Consider the following 8,523-nt stretch of genomic DNA (forward strand, 5'->3'; position numbering starts at 1 on the left):
TATCTGCAATGACTGAAACTATTGCAAAATCCATGAGCACACAGAAACACGCACTGACGCACGCCTTTCTCCCATCAAACAACACGTCCAACACCATTGGCTTGGCTTTTGTCTTTAAATAAAGGTCAGTTTTACCCAGAGAAAGCCAATTTTCTTATCTGCAATGACTTGAAAAAATATATATATATATACATAAAACGAGAGTTGTTCTCAGGCTCTTTGCAATTGTCTAATTCAAGGATGCAAATAAACGGCTATGAACTTCAGTTGTTGGGCTAGCTCAGTGGTAAACAGAGTGAATGGTAACGCAGAGGTTGCAGGTTCGAGTCCCAGCCAGAGTAAACGATTTCTTTTTTCGCATTAACTTCGGCAAGAAACTACTGAAATCTTGTAACTAAAGGTGTAAAGCATTGCACTGGATTGCGTAGTTGTGTGGTAACACCAACGCCTTGTGTTCCCGAGGTCCGAGGTTCAAATCCCAGTGAAGACGGGGGTTTTTTCATTGTTTTCCAGGCTGCTAGGCAAGCAAGTTCATTAAGAACGTTAACAAATCGGCTAATTTTCCAGGGTGTTCAGATAGCTCAGTGGATAGAGCAATGTCCCAAATAAATCCAGGTGTTCTAGATGTTCACCTACCCGCCGTAGGTTCACGTTCATGGTTCATGTTAACTAGAAAAAGGGACCTTGGGGTGGCCCTAGTGGGTGGTCTATGGGTTTAATAATTAACTGATGAAATGTTCCTCCTCCACAGTCGCCCGCTCAAACTGCACAGTACCCTCTACTCAACAATGGAACTCTGGTCATGGATTCGACACCGCACCTTGGTCAGCGCAACATCGACCTTCAACAACAACAACAACAACAACAACAACAACAACAACTGATGGAATGGTCAACAATGGTCAACAATGGTCAACAATGGTCAATTGGAAACTGTCACTCTACCACATTGGAACGCCTGGAAGTTCGTTTTATTGGAAAATCAAACTCTTGTGCTAACCGAAGATGCGAGAAATTTCCAAAGAAACAGGCCTAATGGTCGCGCTTGCCTTAACGTTCCCAAAATAATTGGTTTCTCCGTTCTCTGTCAAGTTATGGCCGCCCCCGCGTATGCCCAATTCTCGGTGCAGAGGACAAGTTCTAAATTGAAATCGCGTTCGCTTGCCAGAGGCCTGACCGTGGAACATTGTTCAGCTGTCGTTTCAAGTTCACTTCTCAACTCTCGAGCCTTGCAAAGTTACTAAAGGAAAAGCGCGCAGCATCTTGGAGCCATTGCTCATGAACCTCACCCTCGCCTCTACGCCTCTGTCAAGTTTCAACTTCATAACGTTTACCTTGGCGCCTTACCGTAGAACTAAATGCTTCAGGTTAGCCAGTTGCAACCGCCAAAACTGCTCAAAAACATGCTTGTGATCAGAAAGCCGTAAATCGCCCTAGAAAAGGTCAAAGACCGATGTAAAACAAGCAAGGCATAGCTAAGACATGCAGGCATGACCACAGTAAAAAGGTTGAAAAGATATTAAAAACCGAGCCCAGATATGCACATTTGAACTTGCGTCAAAGATCCAATATGGCGCCTAATTTATGCACACGTCATGCAACATTCAAACTCCGTCATCCAAAAAACGCCCAGATCTCCAACAAGCAAGTTGCGCGTGCATGTCTGTTGCTCGACGTCTGGCGTGAAGGCCGTAATCGATCTTTCTAACTATTATAAACAACAGCGCATTGAAGCCAGCAAGCAATCTTTTAATGGTCAGCGGCAAAAAAGTACCGCCCTCTTATTTATACCGGCGTTGAGGAGAATTTGTTTTTAACGCGCGAACGGACTGGAGAACAGGCCACATTAGCGCGCCACAACATCGCGCGCGCACTTTCTCTCCTCCAACACCATTGGCTTGGCTTTTGTCTTTAAATAAAGGTCAGTTTTACCCAGAGAAAGCCAATTTTCTTATCTGCAATGACTGAAACTATTGCAAAATCCATGAGCACACAGAAAACACGCACTGACGCACGCCTTTCTCCCATCAAACAACACGTCCAACACCATTGGCTTGGCTTTTGTCTTTAAATAAAGGTCAGTTTTACCCAGAGAAAGCCAATTTTCTTATCTGCAATGACTGAAACTATTGCAAAATCCATGAGCACACAGAAAACACGCACTGACGCACGCCTTTCTCCCATCAAACAACACGTCCAACACCATTGGCTTGGCTTTTGTCTTTAAATAAAGGTCAGTTTTACCCAGAGAAAGCCAATTTTCTTATCTGCAATGACTGAAACTATTGCAAAATCCATGAGCACACAGAAAACACGCACTGACGCACGCCTTTCTCCCATCAAACAACACGTCCAACACCATTGGCTTGGCTTTTGTCTTTAAATAAAGGTCAGTTTTACCCAGAGAAAGCCAATTTTCTTATCTGCAATGACTGAAACTATTGCAAAATCCATGAGCACACAGAAAACACGCACTGACGCACGCCTTTCTCCCATCAAACAACACGTCCAACACCATTGGCTTGGCTTTTGTCTTTAAATAAAGGTCAGTTTTACCCAGAGAAAGCCAATTTTCTTATCTGCAATGACTGAAACTATTGCAAAATCCATGAGCACACAGAAAACACGCACTGACGCACGCCTTTCTCCCATCAAACAACACGTCCAACACCATTGGCTTGGCTTTTGTCTTTAAATAAAGGTCAGTTTTACCCAGAGAAAGCCAATTTTCTTATCTGCAATGACTTGAAAAAATATATATATATATACATAAAACGAGAGTTGTTCTCAGGCTCTTTGCAATTGTCTAATTCAAGGATGCAAATAAACGGCTATGAACTTCAGTTGTTGGGCTAGCTCAGTGGTAAACAGAGTGAATGGTAACGCAGAGGTTGCAGGTTCGAGTCCCAGGCCAGAGTAAACGATTTCTTTTTTTCGCATTAACTTCGGCAAGAAACTACTTGAAATCTTGTAACTAAAGGTGTAAAGCATTGCACTGGATTGCGTAGTTGTGTGGTAACACCAACGCCTTGTGTTCCCGAGGTCCGAGGTTCAAATCCCAGTGAAGACGGGGGTTTTTTTCATTTGTTTTCCAGGCTGCTAGGCAAGCAAGTTCATTAAGAACGTTAACAAATCGGCTAATTTTCCAGGGTGTTCAGATAGCTCAGTGGATAGAGCAATGTCCCAAATAAATCCAGGTGTTCTAGATGTTCACCTACCCCGCCGTAGGTTCACGTTCATGGTTCATGTTAACTAGAAAAAGGGACCTTGGGGTGGCCCTAGTGGGTTGGTCTATGGTTAATAATTAACTGATGAAATGTTCCTCTCTCCACAGTCGCCCGCTCAAACTGCACAGTACCCTCTACTCAACAATGGAACTCTGGTCATGGATTCGACACCGCACCTTGGTCAGCGCAACATCGACCTTCAACAACAACAACAACAACAACAACAACAACTGATGGAATGGTCAACAATGGTCAACAATGGTCAACAATGGTCAATTGGAAACTGTCACTCTACCACATTGGAACGCCTGGAAGTTCGTTTTATTGGAAAATCAAACTCTTGTGCTAACCGAAGATGCGAGAAATTTCCAAAGAAACAGGCCTAATGGTCGCGCTTGCCTTAACGTTCCCAAAATAATTGGTTTCTCCGTTCTCTGTCAAGTTATGGCCGCCCCCGCGTATGCCCAATTCTCGGTGCAGAGGACAAGTTCTAAATTGAAATCGCGTTCGCTTGCCAGAGGCCTGACCGTGGAACATTGTTCAGCTGTCGTTTCAAGTTCACTTCTCAACTCTCGAGCCTTGCAAAGTTACTAAAGGAAAAGCGCGCAGCATCTTGGAGCCATTGCTCATGAACCTCACCCTCGCCTCTACGCCTCTGTCAAGTTTCAACTTCATAACGTTTACCTTGGCGCCTTACCGTAGAACTAAATGCTTCAGGTTAGCCAGTTGCAACCGCCAAAACTGCTCAAAAACATGCTTGTGATCAGAAAGCCGTAAATCGCCCTAGAAAAGGTCAAAGACCGATGTAAAACAAGCAAGGCATAGCTAAGACATGCAGGCATGACCACAGTAAAAAGGTTGAAAAGATATTAAACCGAGCCCAGATATGCACATTTGAACTTGCGTCAAAGATCCAATATGGCGCCTAATTTATGCACACGTCATGCAACATTCAAACTCCGTCATCCAAAAAACGCCCAGATCTCCAACAAGCAAGTTGCGCGTGCATGTCTGTTGCTCGACGTCTGGCGTGAAGGCCGTAATCGATCTTTCTAACTATTTATAAACAACAGCGCATTGAAGCCAGCAATCTTTTAATGGTCAGCGGCAAAAAAGTACCGCCCTCTTATTTATACCGGCGTTGAGGAGAATTTGTTTTTAACGCGCGAACGGACTGGAGAACAGGCCACATTAGCGCGCCACAACATCGCGCGCGCACTTTCTCTCCTCCAACACCATTGGCTTGGCTTTTGTCTTTAAATAAAGGTCAGTTTTACCCAGAGAAAGCCAATTTTCTTATCTGCAATGACTGAAACTATTGCAAAATCCATGAGCACACAGAAAACACGCACTGACGCACGCCTTTCTCCACTCAAACAACACGTCCAACACCATTGGCTTGGCTTTTGTCTTTAAATAAAGGTCAGTTTTACCCAGAGAAAGCCAATTTTCTTATCTGCAATGACTGAAACTATTGCAAAATCCATGAGCACACAGAAAACACGCACTGACGCACGCCTTTCTCCACTCAAACAACACGTCCAACACCATTGGCTTGGCTTTTGTCTTTAAATAAAGGTCAGTTTTACCCAGAGAAAGCCAATTTTCTTATCTGCAATGACTGAAACTATTGCAAAATCCATGAGCACACAGAAAACACGCACTGACGCACGCCTTTCTCCCATCAAACAACACGTCCAACACCATTGGCTTGGCTTTTGTCTTTAAATAAAGGTCAGTTTTACCCAGAGAAAGCCAATTTTCTTATCTGCAATGACTTGAAAAAATATATATATATATACATAAAACGAGAGTTGTTCTCAGGCTCTTTGCAATTGTCTAATTCAAGGATGCAAATAAACGGCTATGAACTTCAGTTGTTGGGCTAGCTCAGTGGTAAACAGAGTGAATGGTAACGCAGAGGTTGCAGGTTCGAGTCCCAGGCCAGAGTAAACGATTTCTTTTTTTCGCATTAACTTCGGCAAGAAACTACTTGAAATCTTGTAACTAAAGGTGTAAAGCATTGCACTGGATTGCGTAGTTGTGTGGTAACACCAACGCCTTGTGTTCCCGAGGTCCGAGGTTCAAATCCCAGTGAAGACGGGGGTTTTTTTCATTTGTTTTCCAGGCTGCTAGGCAAGCAAGTTCATTAAGAACGTTAACAAATCGGCTAATTTTCCAGGGTGTTCAGATAGCTCAGTGGATAGAGCAATGTCCCAAATAAATCCAGGTGTTCTAGATGTTCACCTACCCCGCCGTAGGTTCACGTTCATGGTTCATGTTAACTAGAAAAAGGGACCTTGGGGTGGCCCTAGTGGGTTGGTCTATGGTTAATAATTAACTGATGAAATGTTCCTCTCTCCACAGTCGCCCGCTCAAACTGCACAGTACCCTCTACTCAACAATGGAACTCTGGTCATGGATTCGACACCGCACCTTGGTCAGCGCAACATCGACCTTCAACAACAACAACAACAACAACAACAACAACAACAACTGATGGAATGGTCAACAATGGTCAACAATGGTCAACAATGGTCAATTGGAAACTGTCACTCTACCACATTGGAACGCCTGGAAGTTCGTTTTATTGGAAAATCAAACTCTTGTGCTAACCGAAGATGCGAGAAATTTCCAAAGAAACAGGCCTAATGGTCGCGCTTGCCTTAACGTTCCCAAAATAATTGGTTTCTCCGTTCTCTGTCAAGTTATGGCCGCCCCCGCGTATGCCCAATTCTCGGTGCAGAGGACAAGTTCTAAATTGAAATCGCGTTCGCTTGCCAGAGGCCTGACCGTGGAACATTGTTCAGCTGTCGTTTCAAGTTCACTTCTCAACTCTCGAGCCTTGCAAAGTTACTAAAGGAAAAGCGCGCAGCATCTTGGAGCCATTGCTCATGAACCTCACCCTCGCCTCTACGCCTCTGTCAAGTTTCAACTTCATAACGTTTACCTTGGCGCCTTACCGTAGAACTAAATGCTTCAGGTTAGCCAGTTGCAACCGCCAAAACTGCTCAAAAACATGCTTGTGATCAGAAAGCCGTAAATCGCCCTAGAAAAGGTCAAAGACCGATGTAAAACAAGCAAGGCATAGCTAAGACATGCAGGCATGACCACAGTAAAAAGGTTGAAAAGATATTAAAACCGAGCCCAGATATGCACATTTGAACTTGCGTCAAAGATCCAATATGGCGCCTAATTTATGCACACGTCATGCAACATTCAAACTCCGTCATCCAAAAAACGCCCAGATCTCCAACAAGCAAGTTGCGCGTGCATGTCTGTTGCTCGACGTCTGGCGTGAAGGCCGTAATCGATCTTTCTAACTATTTATAAACAACAGCGCATTGAAGCCAGCAATCTTTTAATGGTCAGCGGCAAAAAAGTACCGCCCTCTTATTTATACCGGCGTTGAGGAGAATTTGTTTTTAACGCGCGAACGGACTGGAGAACAGGCCACATTAGCGCGCCACAACATCGCGCGCGCACTTTCTCTCCTCCAACACCATTGGCTTGGCTTTTGTCTTTAAATAAAGGTCAGTTTTACCCAGAGAAAGCCAATTTTCTTATCTGCAATGACTGAAACTATTGCAAAATCCATGAGCACACAGAAAACACGCACTGACGCACGCCTTTCTCCACTCAAACAACACGTCCAACACCATTGGCTTGGCTTTTGTCTTTAAATAAAGGTCAGTTTTACCCAGAGAAAGCCAATTTTCTTATCTGCAATGACTGAAACTATTGCAAAATCCATGAGCACACAGAAAACACGCACTGACGCACGCCTTTCTCCACTCAAACAACACGTCCAACACCATTGGCTTGGCTTTTGTCTTTAAATAAAGGTCAGTTTTACCCAGAGAAAGCCAATTTTCTTATCTGCAATGACTGAAACTATTGCAAAATCCATGAGCACACAGAAAACACGCACTGACGCACGCCTTTCTCCCATCAAACAACACGTCCAACACCATTGGCTTGGCTTTTGTCTTTAAATAAAGGTCAGTTTTACCCAGAGAAAGCCAATTTTCTTATCTGCAATGACTTGAAAAAATATATATATATACATAAAACGAGAGTTGTTCTCAGGCTCTTTGCAATTGTCTAATTCAAGGATGCAAATAAACGGCTATGAACTTCAGTTGTTGGGCTAGCTCAGTGGTAAACAGAGTGAATGGTAACGCAGAGGTTGCAGGTTCGAGTCCCAGGCCAGAGTAAACGATTTCTTTTTTTCGCATTAACTTCGGCAAGAAACTACTTGAAATCTTGTAACTAAAGGTGTAAAGCATTGCACTGGATTGCGTAGTTGTGTGGTAACACCAACGCCTTGTGTTCCCGAGGTCCGAGGTTCAAATCCCAGTGAAGACGGGGGTTTTTTTCATTTGTTTTCCAGGCTGCTAGGCAAGCAAGTTCATTAAGAACGTTAACAAATCGGCTAATTTTCCAGGGTGTTCAGATAGCTCAGTGGATAGAGCAATGTCCCAAATAAATCCAGGTGTTCTAGATGTTCACCTACCCCGCCGTAGGTTCACGTTCATGGTTCATGTTAACTAGAAAAAGGGACCTTGGGGTGGCCCTAGTGGGTTGGTCTATGGTTAATAATTAACTGATGAAATGTTCCTCTCTCCACAGTCGCCCGCTCAAACTGCACAGTACCCTCTACTCAACAATGGAACTCTGGTCATGGATTCGACACCGCACCTTGGTCAGCGCAACATCGACCTTCAACAACAACAACAACAACAACAACAACAACAACAACTGATGGAATGGTCAACAATGGTCAACAATGGTCAACAATGGTCAATTGGAAACTGTCACTCTACCACATTGGAACGCCTGGAAGTTCGTTTTATTGGAAAATCAAACTCTTGTGCTAACCGAAGATGCGAGAAATTTCCAAAGAAACAGGCCTAATGGTCGCGCTTGCCTTAACGTTCCCAAAATAATTGGTTTCTCCGTTCTCTGTCAAGTTATGGCCGCCCCCGCGTATGCCCAATTCTCGGTGCAGAGGACAAGTTCTAAATTGAAATCGCGTTCGCTTGCCAGAGGCCTGACCGTGGAACATTGTTCAGCTGTCGTTTCAAGTTCACTTCTCAACTCTCGAGCCTTGCAAAGTTACTAAAGGAAAAGCGCGCAGCATCTTGGAGCCATTGCTCATGAACCTCACCCTCGCCTCTACGCCTCTGTCAAGTTTCAACTTCATAACGTTTACCTTGGCGCCTTACCGTAGAACTAAATGCTTCAGGTTAGCCAGTTGCAACCGCCAAAACTGCTCAAAAACATGCTTGTGATC

This window comes from Montipora foliosa, chromosome 11, assembly GCF_036669935.1.
Source record: "Montipora foliosa isolate CH-2021 chromosome 11, ASM3666993v2, whole genome shotgun sequence".
Classification (NCBI taxonomy): Eukaryota; Metazoa; Cnidaria; class Anthozoa; order Scleractinia; family Acroporidae; genus Montipora; species Montipora foliosa.